Here is a 20079-nt window from a genome sequence, read left to right as displayed (position 1 = left end):
CAACACAAAGTCTAAAGAAGATACAAGAAGGTTCCTGCCTGCGTCTACTTTCTTCAAATCTCTCTGCAGCCCGACGGGAGAATTTAATGGGACGGTTGTTCCTGAGCTGGCAGCTCTCTGGATCCTCCTGTTAAAGCACGGATGTGATCAGGAAGATGACCCTGTCTCCTCCCTGGATCCCGGGTGGCTGTCACAGCACTAATTACTGGAACACGCTTCCATTTTCTTACCTCTTTTTGGCCAGGTTGTTTACGGTTGTGTGCTTTGGAGCATCGTTTTCAGACACTTGCGTCTGAAATAAGCGGATCAATCCTCGTGTCTGACATGTTGTTGCCAATCTGCCGCCGCCAATTAACTGAAATTATAGCACAAATCAATCTCTCTCTGCCTTTTACTCTTAGCATGAATGAAGAACACTTTTCAATGGGCCTGTGCATGTTTTTGCATTATTTATGCAGGTTTAGAAGCTACAGCAAATTGTTCTAAACCTCTCATTCTCTGTGCTTTTTCTCTTTTCATGCGCTGTGATGTTCACAATAACAGGTAATTACCTTTTTTATGTATATATTTGTGTGTGAGAGTGTTTTCTCTCGGCTGAATGTGAGACTGTGGTGATGCACTGTGGCCCAGTTTTACATTTCCTTATTGAATGAAATGAGTGTGACATGTTGCATCTTGGGATGGGTCTGCTTATTGATTCTCATGAATCAATAAGCAGACCCATCCCTGCTGCTTTTTTCTTTGAGTCCCATGTGCCACAATTGCGCTTTCTTGAATCGTGTATTTACAATCAAGAGGAGATGGCATTTGAAATACTTCTCAAAACGCTCATTTTACTGGCTGATTTTTTTCACTGATTGCAACAAACACCAACTCCTCCGTTTTGAGAGGGTGATTGAAACAAGTTATCATGAAACACGTTTATTAGGTTTTGGATTCACCATCTAATATGTTTGATTGTTCATGATGTGTACAAGGTTGAAGGACCATGATTTTTCCAGTGTTGTTCCCTCAAAACTGAACAAAAGTTTAAGACTCCTCAGCGGTTGAATAGTTTGCTTGGTGGTTTCTCTTGTTGTGTTGAGCTTCAGAGAATCATGCATGCTGTTAATATGAGGTTTTCTCATGTTAAGAGTGTGGTTTAGATATTCCAGTTAAAGCTTAATAGATCTGTGAAAGGTTTAATGCTGCACCATTAGTTTAAGCTCTTGCTTCATGCCATGAAGAGGTTGTAGCTCTTCTGTGAGGGGTTTGCTTGTTTTTCTTTGGTTGAAAACGTGCTTGTTCCATGATTTGGAAGTTTGGTGTGAATGTGTGACATTGTGTGTCCCTCAGTGTTAGCTCGGTGCTTCCTGCCATGTGTCAGTGTGACCTGTGAGGGACCGCGGCCTTCATGTGGATGATCAGAGGAGCTGTGTAATGTTATTGGACTTAATGTGCTTTCATTACATCATCTGGGCATGAGTAAAGAAAATATACTTCATGTCTTCATTAATTTTCATTTCTATATGATGCACAGAAGCCCACTGGTCGAACTAGCGTTTCTATTAAGTAACATAATCATGTAAATTTAGGCGCATACATACATTATGTTATACTATGTTTCAGTTTCGATTTTTTTGAATGCTTCTGAAATAAACATCCAACTTTTAGATGAAGAAGAATCATACTTTATTTATCCCAGTGGGGAAATTTCTTTACTGAATTGATCCATCTGTCGGCAGCCACATAGCATAGCGCTCGGGGGGGCAGCTGGTGGGGGCGAAGGGTCTTGCTCAGTGACCTTTAGTTAGAGATAGTTTTTTGTACTGTGGGGGAAACCGGAGTACCCGGAATATATCCACGCACACACGGGGAGAACATGCAAACTCCACACAGGAAGGCCCCAGGCTGGATTTGAACCCTCGGCCTTCTCGCTGTGAGGCGAGAGTGCTAGCCACTCAAATGAGGTCCACTTTTAATCTTGCCTGTATAAACAGAAGTGGAAGATGATCGACCAATGGATACACTGAGGATCCAAATTCAACACATTGTTGATTTAACACATTGGCCTATGACTGTGGAATAGCTATCATCGGTCAGATGCTCCAGCTCATGCTAGTTTATGGTAATAGATGATTAGGTTCAGCTGTCCTCCAAGACGTTTCCTCATGTGGCTCTTTGACTTTTTTTTTATCTTCAGCACTTATTTCTCAACATTACAGCTTCAAGCAGGTTGAGCTCTTCCAAACAAGTGAGACTCGATCGTTTCTGTGTGTAGTGCCACTCAAAAGCAGGCTCTGTTAGCGTTAGCGTGAGCATGCGGTTCATCAGGTTTTCTCTTGAATCAGGTCGGAGTCTGGTTGTTGGCCTCGTTGGCCTCGTTGGCTCTCCAGCTCTCGATGTGGCAGCCTGTTCTGGCTTTTTATGTTTCAGCTGCCACATTCGCAGGTTAAATGTGAAGTGATTAATCAAAACAAAAAGGCATTCATGTCGCACAGCATGACGCACAAATGTTTTGGCGTCTGGAAAACAGGAATCTACACTGATAAAAAAAAGAGTCTGTCATTGGTTCTTGCACATTAGTTTGTCAAAAGGAGAAAAGAAGAAGAAGCCTGCCACCGACTCAGACGCCACCTCTGCTCAGCGCCGCTCACGAGCAAATTGGTGATGACAAGGCTGACAGAAGTTGACGAGACTTTTAGCTCGTCTGGTGAGGGGAACTGACGTAATAACGCTCACTTTTTTCCATCTCATCAGTCTGTCAAGGTTAAATCTCTGTTTGTCTGGAGTTTGTCTCTCCTAAGCGCAGATGTGTGGCGTTCACTGGCAGCTGGAAATGTTCTTTTCACACAGTCCTTTCTTTCTTTCTCACTTTAATTCAACGTGGCGTTTCATTGGTTCCTGACTCTCGGTGCTCGTTCAGACCTGTGTTAACACACGTTTCGGGGGATCCGATCACAAGTGGCAGTGAACAGGCGCTTTCATTCAAACTGCTGCCTGAGGTGATCAGAGAGCAACTGACCATAAAGGCTTTGTAGTGTGAACAGCATGCATCTCGAATGCATTCCGGTACAGTGACGCCGCGGGAAAATATGGCATGTGTAAACATCCTCAGTGTGTGCCGTGTTTTGATTTAAGAGAATGTGCCGGTTCATGTTACAGTTTTCAAAACTTTCCAACTTTCCCAAAAAAATCTAGAAAGATAATACCGTCCGGTACAAGATGAATGACTCAGAACTGAGCACCGAGCCATTTAGCGGGAGTGACATTGAGGTAATCATACAATCAGATCTCAAAGAGTAAGCCCGGAGCACATGATACGGACAAATATAAACAGTCTCGCTACAAGTGATCAGATCTGAAAAGCATGTTAACGCCAGGTGTGAATGGGCACTCCACCCATAATGCTAACTACAGGCAGAACTACATGTTGCATGTATGTTCTTTTCACAGACTCTGCCTTTATGTTTCTTTCCACTCTGAGTTCTAGTCGGCCTCTAGATTTGTCCTTTGAGCAGCCAATCAGCCTTGACTGTTTTTACCTGAGTCATGTTTCACCTTGACTGTCACTTACTTCAGTGTGACGCCTCGTCTTCTTCTCCCAGTTCTCAGATCTGTTGAGGACCTCCCCACATGTTTTAGCTCGCTCCCCAGACAGGAAATGTTCATGGTTGTGTATCAGGATTACATTTTTTAGGGAATCATGAATTTGCTTTTACGTCAAACTTTTAGTGAATTTCCTCTGTAATAATAACGCTGCACTTTGTCTCAAGGACTTTGCAGCGAATGACGTGCTCAGTACAGTGCTGAGAGTTGGCATCGGCTGCATGCACTTTCAGATAGTTTTTTTTTGTTGTTGTTTTTCACACTTTGACTCTGTAGATAAAGTCAAAGTCGCAAGGCTGACCGACTCTCCTGCCTCCAGGTGTAAACTCAAAGAGCTCCTTGTATAAGATGAGACTCCAGCCCTCGCTGACACACTCCTACTCAAACCTTAGGAGCAGTGGCAGGCCTTGTTCTGTTCCGTGGTCTGTCTGTCTGATTACTTTGGGGAGTTTTACATCTGCAGCTCCTGTCTCACAAGAAGTTTGTCAAGCTCTTTATACATTAGTTTTTATTTATATGGTACCTAATACAATATGGTGATATACATTTAGGAAGTTGGTTAGGAAATAGAACCAACAAATTAGATAGAAATCATCAAATCAGTTAGTGTGTCTCTGGCTTTTCCATGCCGCCAGGTAGAAATCTCAGACATGGAATAATAATATACAAGTGGATGAGGAACTAAGAAATGACTAGAACGGGAACTCGGTCGAGCGCAAACCTTCGCCAACGCCATATTTGTTTGAGGAACCGAGTTAGTATCACTAGTATGATAGCTGTTAGCTCATACCGATGCTAACACGGTAGGTCAGGCAGCTACAGAACTGTGTGAAGCACTGAGCAGGGAGCGTCTCCATGGAAACAGGTGCTGATCTCCTTTTATCTCCTCATCTCTCTCATCCGTTTTGTATGAGAAAGTTTTTCACAGTTTTGGGGAATTTATTTGGAAACGGTTAGCCAGTAACATCCCAAAATCTAAACCAAATTTAGGGCAATTCCTGTGAGTAGTTTTTGTGAAAAGTTGATAAATACGCAGCCCTCTGAGAACCAAGTGTGCTGTTTGGTGAACAGCCATTCAAGATACGATGGAGCCTGATGGTGAGGAGCTATATAAGCTAAAGTTTAAATTATATTCTAGCTGTAACAGAAAGCCAATAAAGAGAAGCTGATATAAAATTTTCAAAAACCCTGACAAAATCTTGTGTTAATCGTAAGTTAGTATAAACCCAGGCAATAATTGGAAGATACTGTGATAAGAAGAGTTAAATATGTAAGTTGAGTTGTGCGTTAGATGAGGATACGGTCAATAAAGGGTTGAGCAGTAGCATGATGCCACATACAAAGAAAAATGATGCAGCAACACAACCCATTCCTCATGTTTGCTTTAAAATCGTGCACAAATCCACGTTGAAGTACTTCCTTCTCATTCAAAAGCAGCAGACAGAAGTTGCTGGAGACTCATTATATTTGGTAAATAGAAGAGATACACTGTAGGTTTCCAATGCTAAAACCTTTCTGTGTGAATTTCATCTGCACTTGCAGCTCTTGGTGGAGTATCGTCAGTACGATCAGCCGCCCTTCACTTTATTGCTTCGTGAGCAAAGCACACAAACATCCCTGGCTGCACACACGGGTCGGATGTCGCAGAGCCCATTTTTGAGTCAGCTCCAATTTTTCCCCTTTTCTTTTTCCAAGCCACAGTTGGAGAGAACCTCTCCTTGCGGTGCGCCTCACACTTGCTCCGCGCCTCGTGCACGTGTGAACGCTCTCATTATGAGTGGTGTCAGCCGGGCCTGCTGGGAGTCCACTCTGGGAGACCTGGCCTTCTCCGTGATCACTCTCCTGCTCACCTCATTAAGCTGCCACCTCCAACTCAATTATTCACGCCATTTAGCACTTACTCCTCCATTCTCTCTCTCTCTCTCTCTCTCTCTCTCTCTGTCCATCTCCTTCTATCCACCTCTCTCACCTTTCTCTTTATTCTGCTCTTCATTTTTACCTCTCCTTCATCATTCAGGGACACTTAATATGGCTGTACATGATCTGAAGCTTGTGTTCCTACTGAAATCACCTTCCTTCCTGCCTTCCTTCGTTCCCTCCTTCCTCCTTTCCTCCCTTCCTACTTTCCTGTGTCCCTCCTTTCCTTCCTTCCTTCCTCCCTTCCTTCCTTCCTTTGGTGTCATTGCCCATCATGCATCACTTCATGTCACTGTGTGTGTGAGCTGCAGTGGACAGCTGGCTGAGCTCCTGCTGTTCGTCACTGTGGCTCTTGTCATGACTGCCTGATGTTTTTCACACCAATGGAAACAGCACAACACACCTGCTGTAGTTACAGTCTAGCCAGTCGGTCCACTTTAAAATCCAGAATGCTTTGCAACTTATTCGGGCATCTAAAAGAGCGATGTCCGTTATGTAACCAGAAAATCAGTAAGATGTCAGAAAGTAGAGCCACACACTGTGTATTTGATTAGGTCCTGCAGTGCGAAGCTGGGCGGCATCGGTCTGTACATAGTTGATCAAGAACAAACTTTACTTGGTCACCAGTCTGTTCTGTCTGCTTGTCCCTTCTTTTAACAACCAGAAAAAGCTGCGTAAGTTTAAAAAAAAAAATAAAATAGAAAAAGGTTTTTTCTGTGAAAGGACAGAAAAAAATCGGTGTCTTCGACTTTCAAACCCTTGTTTTCGTCCTCAGACCTTCATCAGATGATAAGTTTTACCTTCACGTCAGAGAACCGACTAGAGTTATCTTTTGATTATTTCACTGCTGGAATCCATTGCAGCAGGACCGCTAACTGTGCCGCTGCTGTACAGACAGTTTAATGTCTGCGTATCACACTGTTGTTCATCTCAGTCCGGCTCCGGCTCCTGTCAGAAAATACACATTAAATACATTCTGTGTCTTCGACACGAAGACACAAATTCTAACATATGGTTGACTTCACAAACTCGAATGACTCTCATGAATGTGGTTGATGACTTGTCATTCGTGGCGGTCATCATTCGGATTGTCTACTATAAAAGAGCCAGTGACTGAGGCCAGGCCAGCGATCATTGCAATATTGGGATATTTGGGAGTATTTTCTTTTTCTTAATTGAATAGAGTTTGTGTTTGTACTGTATGTTGGCGAAAACAATCCAGAGGGCCAATGTTTGAGGGTCCATCCATCCATCTTCTATACTATGTTATCCTCTTCAGGGTTGCGGGACATTTGAGCCAATCCCAGCCAATCACACACACACACACACACACACACACACACACACACACACACACACACACACACACACACACACACACACACACACACACACACACACACACACACACACACACACACACACACACACACACACAAACTGGTTTACACTGTGCTAACCACGACACCACAGTGTAGCCAATGTTTCAGAATTAGACATAAAAAAAAATTCTGAATCTCAGAATTCGTTGGACTTGAAGGAGGATAAGAGTCAACTGGGAACCATTGTGTTGTTTCATTATGATGGTGATGATGTGTCAGCATTTTCTGAGAAAGGTCAAAGACATGTTGACCTTGAAATTTCATGAAAGAAAGACTGGTGGTGGACTGTTGGACCCTCTTGGGAGCGGTACCAGCGCTTCTAAGGCACATACCAAAGAGAATCTAGTTTGAAGGCTTCTGCTCTTAGATACAGTTTCACTGTAATGATTTGATGAATCAGACATCAGAAAGGAAACTTGCAGCATTTCATAGGTCACATTTCCACTCTCAGTGTCATGTGATCCCGTTAGTTGCTCTTATGTGGCTCGGATCAGATCTGCTTTTGGACGGCCTCAGCAGGAAAAAGACACATATTCTGAGATATATTGAGATGACACACATGACATGATATCATTCATATGAGGAAATAAATCAGTGCTAATGTAACCGCCGTGTAACCAGGCTGATTGGATTTTCTTAACATTGCGTCTCTGGGGCTCTAAAAGTTTATTCATTAACGGTGTGTTATTAGAGTGTAGACAGGTGGAGATTGACCAAATCACTCCTGACACCACGAGATCCAAGGGGTTTTCACCAGGTTTGTTTTGGCATGCAACTTGATAAATCCCCCGCAGACCAGGTTTGTAATATCCGTGTTTCGGTCTATTAAGCAGCCTACCCTGACTCTCATCTTAATAATGAGAAAACTGAGCACACTCTCTCTCCAGTCGATGCACAATGGATGGCAGCTCGGAGGTTTCTCAGTCCCGTTACCATCAGTGCTGGCCTCAGCCGTCGTCAAAAGCCGGCTGATCAAGCATGGCGCGCAGTGGCCACACCGACACAGATGTTGACCAAGCTCATTAAGTAAATGGGCCTATAATTGATTTCAGTCAATACCCTATCCTCTGTGTGGGTGTACATCTACCGATTGGAAGCAGGCTCCAGGGGACGCAGGCTAACTGCTTGAATAAATGCACTGTGTTGGGTTTCAGATAATGCCAGTCTTTGCAAATGCTTATGGGGATTAGGTTGACTTTAGTTTAGCTTTTTAGGGCACTAATGCTGATTCCCAGCAGAGGGCTACCTTCAAGATGAGAACAATTGACTGCAGCTCACTTCCTGTGTCAACTGGAAGCTCTGTCCTGACATCGCTGGATGTTTCTGTCCAGTCCGCATCACCTGCACATGGGCAAGGAAAGGATTTATTATACATAGAGTATTACCAATCAATCGACCGACCCCTTGACTAACCGACCCACTGACTGATCAATCGATAGATCAATCATGCTGAGTATGGTTGAGACACTTCTTACTGAATGATCTGCATGCCGCAACAACATCCTGTGGACGTATTCCTCTGCTCTCTGGAGAATATTTGCTTCTTTTCTCTTCCGACTGTGCCACTGAAATCCTTCGAGCGCCACTTCATGGTTAATTAAGTCACATTATCAATTGGCCTAATTGGCCATGTCAGGGCTAAGGCGCACATCCTCTGGTAAAATTCCTCAGTTTGGACATTTTTTATCATTGGAGCAAAAACACAGTCATTGTCATCAAGCTTTTTTCTTCACCGTTTAAAGATGTTTATTGAAACAGTGCCGGACGTGTTTCACGACCACAAACTGCTTTATTCAGAAAACACCAACTGACCATCAACAAAACAGAGCTAGAAGAATTCAGCTGTGACAAAACAAAACAAACAAAAAAAAACAATCTTCAATGATAATGGTCATGAGGTCAAAAGTGAAAATTTAAAAAAAAAACAAGCAGATTTCAAAACAAAAACCTCAACCAGGTCCACTGGTTAGACAAACAGGCAGGTAACATTGCAAGAAGATACCTGAGACATGATGAGGAACAGGGAACATGGAACCAGACAGGGAACAAAACAGACATGAATTAATAGAACTAGATACAAACAAGAAAAGAAAAGAAAAACAGGCATGTGTGCTGTCATTTCATTTGAAACAAGCACATATCTTTTATTATTATTAACTATTTTTAGTATTAACTATCATCATGTCTTATCGATATCACTGAGATGTGTAAACTGAGGTCTAAGGTACAAATGTAACTACAAATTTAAGCTGATATTTATCTAATAATTTCATTTGCTCTGATAAATGCTTCATAATACCAGCCTTGGCACTGGCACCTGAAGAAGTCACAATGAAAATAAGTTTAGATAAGCGTAGAGCGCTGCTCAGGGTCCAGGAACTCTGTAACACTAAGAGCTGTTTGAGAACGCACATAACAGGTATGTTCTTGTTAATATCATCCCTGAGGCCAACCAACATGTTTCAGTAAGACACAAGTATTTTAGCATTTCTTTGAGGAATTGTTTGGTTGTTGTTGAGGAAAAACGCTTAAGCATTGATAACTGGAATACTTTACCTACACCTCGTTTAAATGTTGCTCAACTGGAGCCTTTCCTAAGTTTCATGTTTAATATCTCTGAATCTGTGTTACTACATCTGGTTTTACAGAAACCAAGCATTTTTTTCTTTTTCTTTTTTTTTCCCAGCTGCGTTATCTCACGTATGATCAAAGTTGTTGAAATGCTGGTGAACAGATGAGGCCAAGAGTGCCATGGACATTTAGACTGAACTAGATTCGTATGCCCGAGTCACCACAGTCACATCCCTGAGCGGTGCTGAATCGGCTCCACGAAGCTCCTGACAGCTCAGATCTCAGTAAGACTCTTCCCCAGTTTTTCTTTTTTTTTTTGCCATCTGAATTTAAAAAAAGCTACGTGGGAACATTGTCAGACTCGAGCAGCTGTTACGGGTGGGCAGCGTGTCACCATAAACACGGCCTGCCTCCTCTTTTCTCTATACATTACATGGTTCCTGGGGGACATTTGCACAGCGCTCCGGCAGTAAACACGCTTCATTACAAGCTCTTTTATTTTCAGGCTGCAAAGACGCATCCAAATCAATTCCTCTTTGGCCTTTGATCCAGCATGCCGGAGCTTGTACGCCGTGCGAGCGCCATACATTTCACAGAGACACTGGCGTAAAGCCCTTGAGAAATGAAGATGACCGTGCTGCAGAGATGACGGCACAATGAGCCTCTTATTACCAGTATGGTTTGTGTTCCTGTTGGAAAGCCCTTGTGTAATAATGTTTGAGAAGATATACACAATCTCTTATTGAGATACTGGCTGGGTAACCGTCCCAGACAATTCTGGGGTACAAACGTGCCTAAGGATAAGAGAGATGGAGAATATATTGAGAGAATACTAGAATGTATAAGCAGATCACATTGGTTCTATTGGCAGTCTCCTGCCCTGGTTTCTCTTGAGCAGATTGTGCCATATGAAAGACTTCAGTCTTTCTTATGTGTTTTAAATGTAGTACTCATCAGAGATTTCACACCACTGAATTGGGTTACCTGCTAAAACGAGGTTAGGAGTCCCTCAAGTGAATGTGGAGGATGAAACAGGAAGAGATGAGAGAGGGGAAAAAAAGTAAAGAGAGGGAATGATAGCAGAAGGAACTGTGGGTAGAGGAGTCAGATTTTACTGGTGGTGTTGAGACGAAATGCCAAACAGACAGAATTAATTCAGAGTCTCTCAACGAGTTGGTTTTCTTACAGACTGAACCTCTTAAGCCGAGTCGATGTCCTTGTTGACAGAAGCAAGTTTTGTTTTCTGCTGTTGTCAATAGATGAATAAACACTATAATCAAACCTCAGACAGGATATTTTTCATTTCATTTTTTACTTTCTCAGATACTGTGTGGGAAATGTGTCAATTGTTGCAGCTGCGCCAGGATATTCTGACCCCTGGTGGCTGCTAAAGAATGATATATGAAAACATAGCATGTTGGTGAAGTGTGTGAATGGAGGAGAAAAGGATGGAGTGGAAGAATAGATGATACTCCTGACTTTCAAGTACCCCTGTTCATTTTTAACTACAACCTGAAACTACTCCAAACTTTTGATGTATGATGCCTGACATCATTGATATTTGCACAATCTCAGCCCAATTATGGAAATTGCATGATGTACTCAATGGTGCAATTTACTCAGAAACATACTTATATGAGTAATCTGACTAGCTGTTGCTAAATCTGTACAGGTGTGGGAGTGATGTGGCCTAGGAAGGTAGAATCTAACTATTTACTGTTTCAACATAGTTGAGTGAGTCAAACGCTGAATTACACTAATTGGAAGAAGTCCTTCATTCACTCTGCTGTTAAGCTCCTAAACACAGACCACACCCATTTTAAATGATTTTTAAATTACCAGAATGATTTTATTTAGGATACATTTTTTTGTTTTCTTCTTTATTGTTTTTATTACTGTTCTTTTTGTTTTATTGTATAAATACACCTTGTTTGCTTGTTTTTCTATATTATGTGCTTTTTATTTTGCCGTTCTGACATTTCCCTATGTCCCATGCTCAATCCTTTGACAGCCTGATGATTGATGATTCAATTACTATTCATTTATTGACCAAATACATGCATGGATGTAAATGTACACACTGGGATGCTAAAAATGTTTTGCCTCTTGTGGGATGAATACAATTGTCTGAACTGAAACAACATCAAGCCTGAAGTGTTGGACCAGACTGCTGAAAGCTCCAGAGGTGGAAACTTATGTAACCACACTTCACACACCTCGCTCTCTCTCTCTCTCTCTCTTCACAGAGCTGGATCGTGTTGATTCTGAGCTTGTCAATAACACGATCACCTTATCGCTCCACATCATTACATCAATGCTAACACCAGACCGGAAACATTCATGAGCAATGCTCACAAGTGTGTGTGAACTTCCACAAATGATAGGAAGACGTGTGATCATTACTTTCTTTCTAAGAGTTTCTGAAGCAGGAAAAACGAATGGAATCTGGTGGATGTCTGATGGAGGTGTGAGTGAACGTGTTAGTGTGTGAGTGCAGAACATGTTTATATTCATGTGGTCTGACAGCATGTCGTCACGTTCTGAGAGAGTAACTAACCAAATTAATTAAAGCAGACGTGGCTGAGGGGGGAAACACACGCAGCAATGTAGCCTCTGTGTGTGTGTGTGTGTGTGTGTGTGTGTGTGTGTGTGTGTGTGTGTGTGTGTGTGTGCGTGTGCGTGTGCGTGTGCGTGTGCGTGTGCGTGTGTGTGTGCACCCTGTGTGCTCCTGACAGAACATAATGAAGGTGTCTGCTGCTCAGTTAGCTGACTCTGACTCTTTCCGTCGGATCTCCGGCCGGGTCGCACAGATGCGGCAAGCGGTCCATTTAGCCTCCAGCGGGGCGGGGTCGCGGGGTCACGGGCCACAGAGTGGAACATGCTTAATGTGCTGAGTCCGGGTCAGGAAGGTCATGTTGGAGGAAGACTCAGACATTTTGGGGAAATGTGTTTGCTGTCTACTGCTGAGGAAGAGGAGATCGATTTCACTTCCATATATGTACATGTGCTGTAAGATAATCTTTTCATACTGGAGCTATCTGACTATATTTGTAATGTCCCTCTATTTCATATGAATGTACATAAAATGGTTCAAGGTAACCATCCAGGATCGGAATTAAAGTTTTAATATTGTGTTTTTTGTGTTTTAAACCCACAAAATACAAAATAATATTTTTCTAAACCAGAACGGGCACTCTGTAGAGCGCATGCCTTCCCCAACACCACTTTGCATCGTTAAGGTTAAATGATCTGTTGGTTCACGTTCTTTTGTGCAACTTGAACACACCGTTCGAACGACTTGCCATGTGATTGGCTGAGAGTGGGGAAGGGGGCGGGGAGCAGTGTGCTAGCGGACCGCTAACAGCATTTGCAGCCCTCCAATGCATCTCCATGGTAACAGACACTGATCTCCTCCATGAGGCGACTCTCATGGGACATTTTTTTGCAGTTTCTTGGAATTTATTGGGAAACAGTTTGTTGTCAACATCCCAAAATTGAATCAATTGGTCAGATGGTATGATGACAAATCATACCTAAAGATTTCTTGCAAGTTGTATTAATAGTCTTTGCCAAAAGTTGGTAAAACACACACACGCGCACACACACACACACACACACACACACACACACACACACACACACACACACACACACACACACACACACACACACACACACACACACACACACACACACACACACACACAATAATCGTTGTAGTGAAAACACTGATACATGTTTGAAACAAAACCAGTTTTGTATTTCCACCTCTTCCTGTTCACCTTCCTGTTCCAGCTAACAAACTCTTTAAGTACAAGATGTGAAATTGGAGAAAAAGGACTAATAATTCACCCCGGTGTTTTGTTTACAGGCAGTTTGATTTTGGAAAAAGAAAAGTCTTGAAAAATTGTGCTGACTTTGTGTCTGAAGCCTCCTAACAAACAAAAAGCTGTGTCTGCTCGTGACTCAAAAACTAACATGTTGAGGAAGAGACGTCTCGGAGAAGTGAAGGCGTGCAGATTAGTCTGAATAACGGTCAAGGACGAGGATTTAAAGAGTAAACCTCAAACCGGTTGTTTCCCTCTTTGAGTTCCTCCCGTCTTTGATGCTGAGTGTCGGACTTCTCGCAGACGGAGCTCTTTTCTTTATCTCCGTCTCCTCGCGAGCAAAACAATCGGACACATGAAGCACTCATCATGCTTCCTCCAGACACGAGATGGGGACGAGGAGGAGATGGAATATTGTTTGTATGACTTCTGGACGTAATGAAGGACACATCTGCATTGTGTTCAAACCTCTTATTTAAGCCAGTTTGCCAGTAATGCCTTGCTCTGAGGATTATCATTTGTTCGTATGAGGAGTTTCATCTGTCATTCAATTAACAAACTTAACTCCATTAAGTAAATACATATTTGGTTAAGTCGACAAACATTTTGCTTTATGGTGGGAGGACTTGACCTATTTTCACCCTTGAAGTAAAGCTTTTTGCATGGCCATGCATTCCCACAGAAGCACAGCTCAAGGTGTCCGTCCTCCATGGGGGCCGTTTAGGGTTCAGTATCTGATCTGATCCACAGGGACAGACCAAGACACTGACCAGCACACAGGACTGGAGGACAACCTGCTCATCTCCTTTGGGATGTGTTGTGCAGCAAATGTGTGGAAGCCGGAGTCACGGAGGTCCATTTTGTATCTGGATCAAGTGACACTCACACACAGTATGTGCTAAAAGCCAGAGCGGTCTCTGAAGGCATCACTAAGCACCTTCTGGCAACCAGGGTGGATGTAAACATTCAGTCACCACAGCAGCAGTTTAACAAAATAGTTAAAGACAGGTTAGTTGCAAACAGAGAATAGACGATGTATATATAAATATATAATTCCATCCATCCATCCATCCATCCATCCATCCATCCATCCATCCATCCATCCATCCATCCATCCATCCATCTTCGATACCGCTTCAGGGATGTGAGGCCTCATGATATCCTGAAAGTTTCAAATGCTTTTTTAAAATGATCTTTTCATGATACTGCCAGTTACATCATATCATTTGGTTTCATTTTCATTAAAGTCAGTCTGTAAGTAAAGTATATGTTGGTGTCGGTGATAAAAGAACTATATTTTTCTCAATTTTAAGTGTAGATTTTAGATTGTATTTACAGTTTAACTTCTCTCCAAAAAAGCAAAACCAATAAAAATATGTATATAGAAATTAGTTATACTGTAGTTGTATTGAATGTGTTTGGATTTTCTATAATAAATCTGACATATGATACTTATTTATTGAAGACAAGCATTTAGATAAGAATTTGTTAAAATGAAGTTTCAGTTGTAACCTTAAGATTTCACTGTGTTACAGAGGCTCAGATAGGTTTAATGAATTTTTCCATGAGGTTGTGTCTACCATCCTGCAGTAAATATTGATCAACAAGGGCGTAGTCTCACAAACTTGGCGAAAGAGGGGTTAAAACAAATTGAGCCTCTTTTATGCTATTTACAGCTCACTAAATCTCAGCCCCCCTAAAAGCTCTGTTTGAACCTGTGATCTTAAATCTGTAGTTTTTTTTTTTTTTTTATTACTCTATTTTACTTGATTTTTTTTTTTTTTTACGCCAGGATGCCAGCACATGAAAGGTTACACATTAAACACTGAGGAACAACACACACACACACACACACACACACACACACACACACACACACACACACACACACACACACACACACACACACACACACACACACACACACACACACACACACACACACACACACACACACATACGCACATACACATTAATAATTCAACACGATGAAACATGTACAAAATGCATAAAGGCCCATAAAGGAGGCAGAATGCTAACAAGCTGTGAACACTGAGCACTCTTGATAATAGCTTTGCAGTTTCAGAAGTGGGTGAGCACTCTACGTCTGCACCGTCTACCTCACAGGAACAACAGTTTCCTAACTGGGGGTCCAGAGAACCCATGAGCCTGTAAGACCAGGCAGACACAAACTGGGGAATGGCATTCCGGAAAAAATGTTGGGAACTAATGCTTTAACACCCTGTTGGATTCTCCTTTAACACCAGCAACAAACACATGCTCAAGTGTGAACATACCTTGGAACTGAGTGAAAAACATCTGAGGTGTGTGTAAGTACGAGTACCAACCTTTAGCTACTTGTCAGTACTGTATACCGATAGTTTTTATTCACAGTATTATTAAATGACATCAAGCCTAATTCATACTCCATACACACACGATGTGCATAGGCTATGAGTTGCTGCGAACGACCTCCACATAGCCTCTGCGTCGACGCTTTGCGCATCTTCAACAGACTTACAGTCTATGGATAGATAGATGCTATGCACTGCACTATACATACTGTAGAGTGTAGACCGAGGGACTGAGCTCCCGGTGTGCATGCTCCAGCTCACTGTTAATGTGTGTATCAGTGCTACTTTAATCATGTTTGGTATGTAGCATCGCTGGTGGGTGAGCTCCATGTAGCATGTAGCATGCAGCACGGCACACATTAGCAGTTAAAGGGGTCATATTCTGCTAAATTTACTTTCTAAAGGTTTTCCAACAGTAATAATCGTCCCCTTACCTGGAATGACGTTGCAGAAGAGAAGAAAGTCTGTCATCTTTCTCCCTGGCTTGTTTCACATTTTTAAAAAGTGTGTTGCTCCAATGAACCAATCAGAAATCAAACTATATAGTGTCATTGGGGGTTTAACCAATCCCAATCAAGGAAGGCCCTCCCTTTGACCCTCCCACATCAGTGATGTTGAGCTTACTCTGCTGGTCCAAATGTTACTGGTGATTAAGTTGCTGGTATCTGCTGCTGATGTTGCTGACGGATGACACCTTGTAATACTCACTTGCTGGGTTGTATCGGGAAGCTTTCACTAGTACAAGTACTGTGCAGTATTGTACCCAATACCCAATACTGGTATCAGTATCTGTGCATCCCTGGTTGGCTGTGGAGGTGTCTTATAAATGCTCTGTCCACCGAATGCAGCCCCCCCCCCCCCCCCCCCCCCCCCCCCCCCCACACACACACACACACACACATCCCACTCACACACACACACACACACACACACACACACACACACACACACACCCCACCAGATCCTGCCCCCGGGCCTTCAGCCTTGTCAGACCTGCCCAAACGTACTCTACTCTTCTTCTGGATCTATATCTTTTCTCACTCTGTCTCCTCACTCTCTACTCTTTTTTCATCCTTTGCTTCTAAGTCTCTTTTCAGTCCATTTATCTCATTATGGTCTGGCTATCTCCAGTGGCTTTGAAAATGAAGTGTTAATCTCTCTTCTCATCAATCTCCCAGCCCAGAAGTGCCCAAGTCTCTCCCTGCATTGCAAAATGATGACTGGCACTTTTACTTGTTTGGAGAAATAAGTGTGGGGGCTAAATTGAATTTTAATGGATCGTGCATCCCCCCAGTGAAAGGTGCAATCCATTACTGAATGATTGTAATGTTATTTGTTGCCAGTGTTGATTTATGGTACGCATAGTGCAGCGGGCCAAAGGTGGGCACGTTGGGGAAGGAAGTAGCGTGGTTTGTTGATGGGGTTTTAACTACGGCACAGTGGAGAGGAGGCAGGAAGTTCAAGATCACATTAGCTGTTCATCTCCTTTGGAAAGGAGCAAGAAGTAGCTGGTTGAGCCTAAAGAGGAGGTCAAATGTAATTACAGTGGATGTCTGAAACTCAGTCTGGCCTTCTTCAACAACAGCTACTGATGACGCTTTGACATTGCTTGGCTTTTTTGACAGATGGATGGAAATTCTTTGATCTCACCTAATAAGTATGATCACAAGAGCCAATACTATAATGCAAACTCAACAAAAATATCTATCTATCTATCTATCTATCTATCTATCTATCTATCTATCTATCTATCTATCTATCTATCTATCTATCTATCTATCTATCTATCTATCTATCTATCTATCTATCTATCTATCTATCTATCTATACATACATACATACATATATATATACATATACATATATATATATATATATATATATATATATATATATATATATATATATATATATATATATCTTCTACATATATATATATATATATATATATATATATCTTCTACATATATATATATATATATATATATATATATATATATATATATATATATATATATATATATATATATAATTTCTTTTCTCCTCTGATTTTCCTAGTTTTGTTCTGTCCCCAGAAGATGTAGCATAAATGTTGATCTGCAGTCACATTTTCTGGTTTGGGGTTTTTCACTGGGGCCATAATCTGAAAAGAATGGTAATCAAATTACTCAACACTTCCTCATATCTGTAGACCAGCTGTAAATAATCTGAGCTGAAAACGTCTTATTCTGCAGAACAGATGATATTTCCAATGTTATGAAATGATTCAAAAGCAAATCGAAACAGATAAAGACGGCACAGCTCAATGGACTCGTCAAACACCAGTTCACATGTTTCATTCAAAACAAACAAAAAAAGACTTGGAGAAAAACACTGTTCATCAGTACAAACCAGTGTCCTTCCTGCCACCACTTTCAAAAATTCCCCCAAAAATATTTTACCAAACAGACTTGTTTTTGTTGTTGAGAAAAAAAAAGGCCTTTTATGCTCATGATCATAAAATATTAATGAACAAAACCGAACGATATGATATCAGAGGCTCTTTTCAGACTGAAAAGTGAAACAGTCTTTTCATTCTTGCTGCATTTGTATTTTCCAGTTTTATTTCTTAATTAATTTGCAGTCCTCATGTACAGCTCTTTGTTTCAACCATGGTTCTGTGAAAGCTTTAGAAATAAAGACTGTGTGGTCACAATAACAGAAAGCAGCTTGTTTAATCTGGTGTTCCTCAGGGGTTGGTATCACGGTTCAGCTCAACCACAAACACACAAATATGTATGAAAATGTACTGTTCAGTACATTTTGAAATGACACAAATATTTCATTCACGGTTGATAACCTGAAGCAGCTCTTGAAAGTGATTTAAAATTGATTATAACTGAAGTATTGATCATTTGTATCTTGATAATTGGGCAAAACCAAAAAATTCCCATCAGAAAACCTTGAAGTAATCTCTTCTCCAAAAGTCACTTAAGGTATTTTTGTGGGCCTTTATTTATAAGTATATATAATATTAGAACATTGATCTCAGATCGAATTGTAGTGAAATTTGGGAAAATAGAAACAAAAAGATTTCTTGTGATTATACACTGGGCAGGTTGTATAGCTCATACAGACGCTCAATTTTTAAAACCAAATGGTTTATGAAAAACCTTGATTCTTTGAAGGAGTGCAGTGATATAAATATATTTAAATGATCCCAAAGAAAAGCACTGAACAAATAAATGTGAACTAATTATTTTTATTGTAAGTATAAATCATATGATGTTCTGTTAAAAGGTCCAATGAGAAGTTGAAATGAAACAAGCCGTCAGGACATGAGAACCCTTTGGCTTCCTTCAGTTCAGATTCCTAAAAGCAATCAAAAATGGACTGTCTGATTGATTCAGTGATTTTCAAGAGAAATAATAATGATAATTCGTATTTGTTTGAGTCACATGTAAAAAGTCATTTGGTGGCCTCAGCACCATGCGGTAGATACACAGAGATGTACAGAAGTCTGGTGAGGCGTGACACTCAATGAAGCCCTGCCCGTATAATGGCTTTCCTTGGCAATGGTATGTTTCACTGAAGCCTGAAAAAGCACATCCAGACCAGAGCAACACTGCTTCTGGGCTTGAATTTGTTCTGGATTGCTAATAGATGACCTTAAAGTATCCTCTCGTGGATCTCTGGGGAAAAAAGAAAAAAAGAAAAAAAACAGCTAACCACGTTATCCTAAGAGTCTTCCTGCGATGGAGGCTGACACTCAGTTTAGCTAATCTGGCACCAGCAGCTGGCGTGCCCGGGGAAAGCAAATCAATTAGAAATCTCTGCTAGCGCACAAACTTTGTTATCGGAGTCTCCGGTGTGCTAACCAGCTGGTGGATCCTATTGTCTTTGCATCTTCACCCAGCTCAGGTTAGCTGTTGTGTAAGTCATTTCCTCTCCGAGGAGCCGCCATCTGCCTCAGATAAAATATTGGGTCTGCGGAGGGGAGGGCACCCTGGGACAGAATTGGCCAGATTGCGGAGATGGCAATGCGCTCCATGCAGTCATTTTCATCACGTACATGCAGACATCCCTCCAGAGAGACACTTCCTGCTACTCGAGGAAGTTTAGTCTCCAAGGCACGGGCGCTTCAACTCTTTCCTTTCTTTCAATTTATGCTTTCTTGATTGAACATCTTGCCAAAAGGACTCCCAGTCAAAACAACCAAATCTGTTATTCCCCATTGTCTCTCAAATAATGCCTTCTTTTACTTATAACCGTTAAGTTTATTTTTCCATTTCATAATTGTGTTTTCCCTTAATTTTTTACTTTCCCATATCGTGCTGTTTGGCAGAAGAGGCAAACGCCTCCAACAAACATAAAAACCTTTGATTTGCAAGCTGTTCACCCTCAGCGGCTGAATGGAAACCTCCATGAAAATGTTTTTACAAAAATCTCCCTGGGAGTTTG

At 41.6% G+C, this 20079-nt stretch overlaps 1 protein-coding gene across 1 annotated transcript in view; it reads left to right on the top strand.

Moving 5' to 3' along the window:
* LOC308108950 (receptor-type tyrosine-protein phosphatase gamma-like) overlaps positions 1-20079 on the top strand; it is a gene marked incomplete at its 5' end in the record, with an annotated part of 501371 nt that overhangs the window by 230125 nt on the left and 251167 nt on the right. The window lies entirely within an intron of this gene.

The sequence above is a fragment of the Lipophrys pholis genome (genome assembly GCF_963383615.2).
Source record: "Lipophrys pholis genome assembly, chromosome: 4".
Lineage (NCBI taxonomy): Eukaryota > Metazoa > Chordata > Actinopteri > Blenniiformes > Blenniidae > Lipophrys > Lipophrys pholis.
The sequence above is the reverse complement of the archived record's forward strand: the minus strand, read 5'-3'. Positions and strand labels throughout refer to the sequence as shown.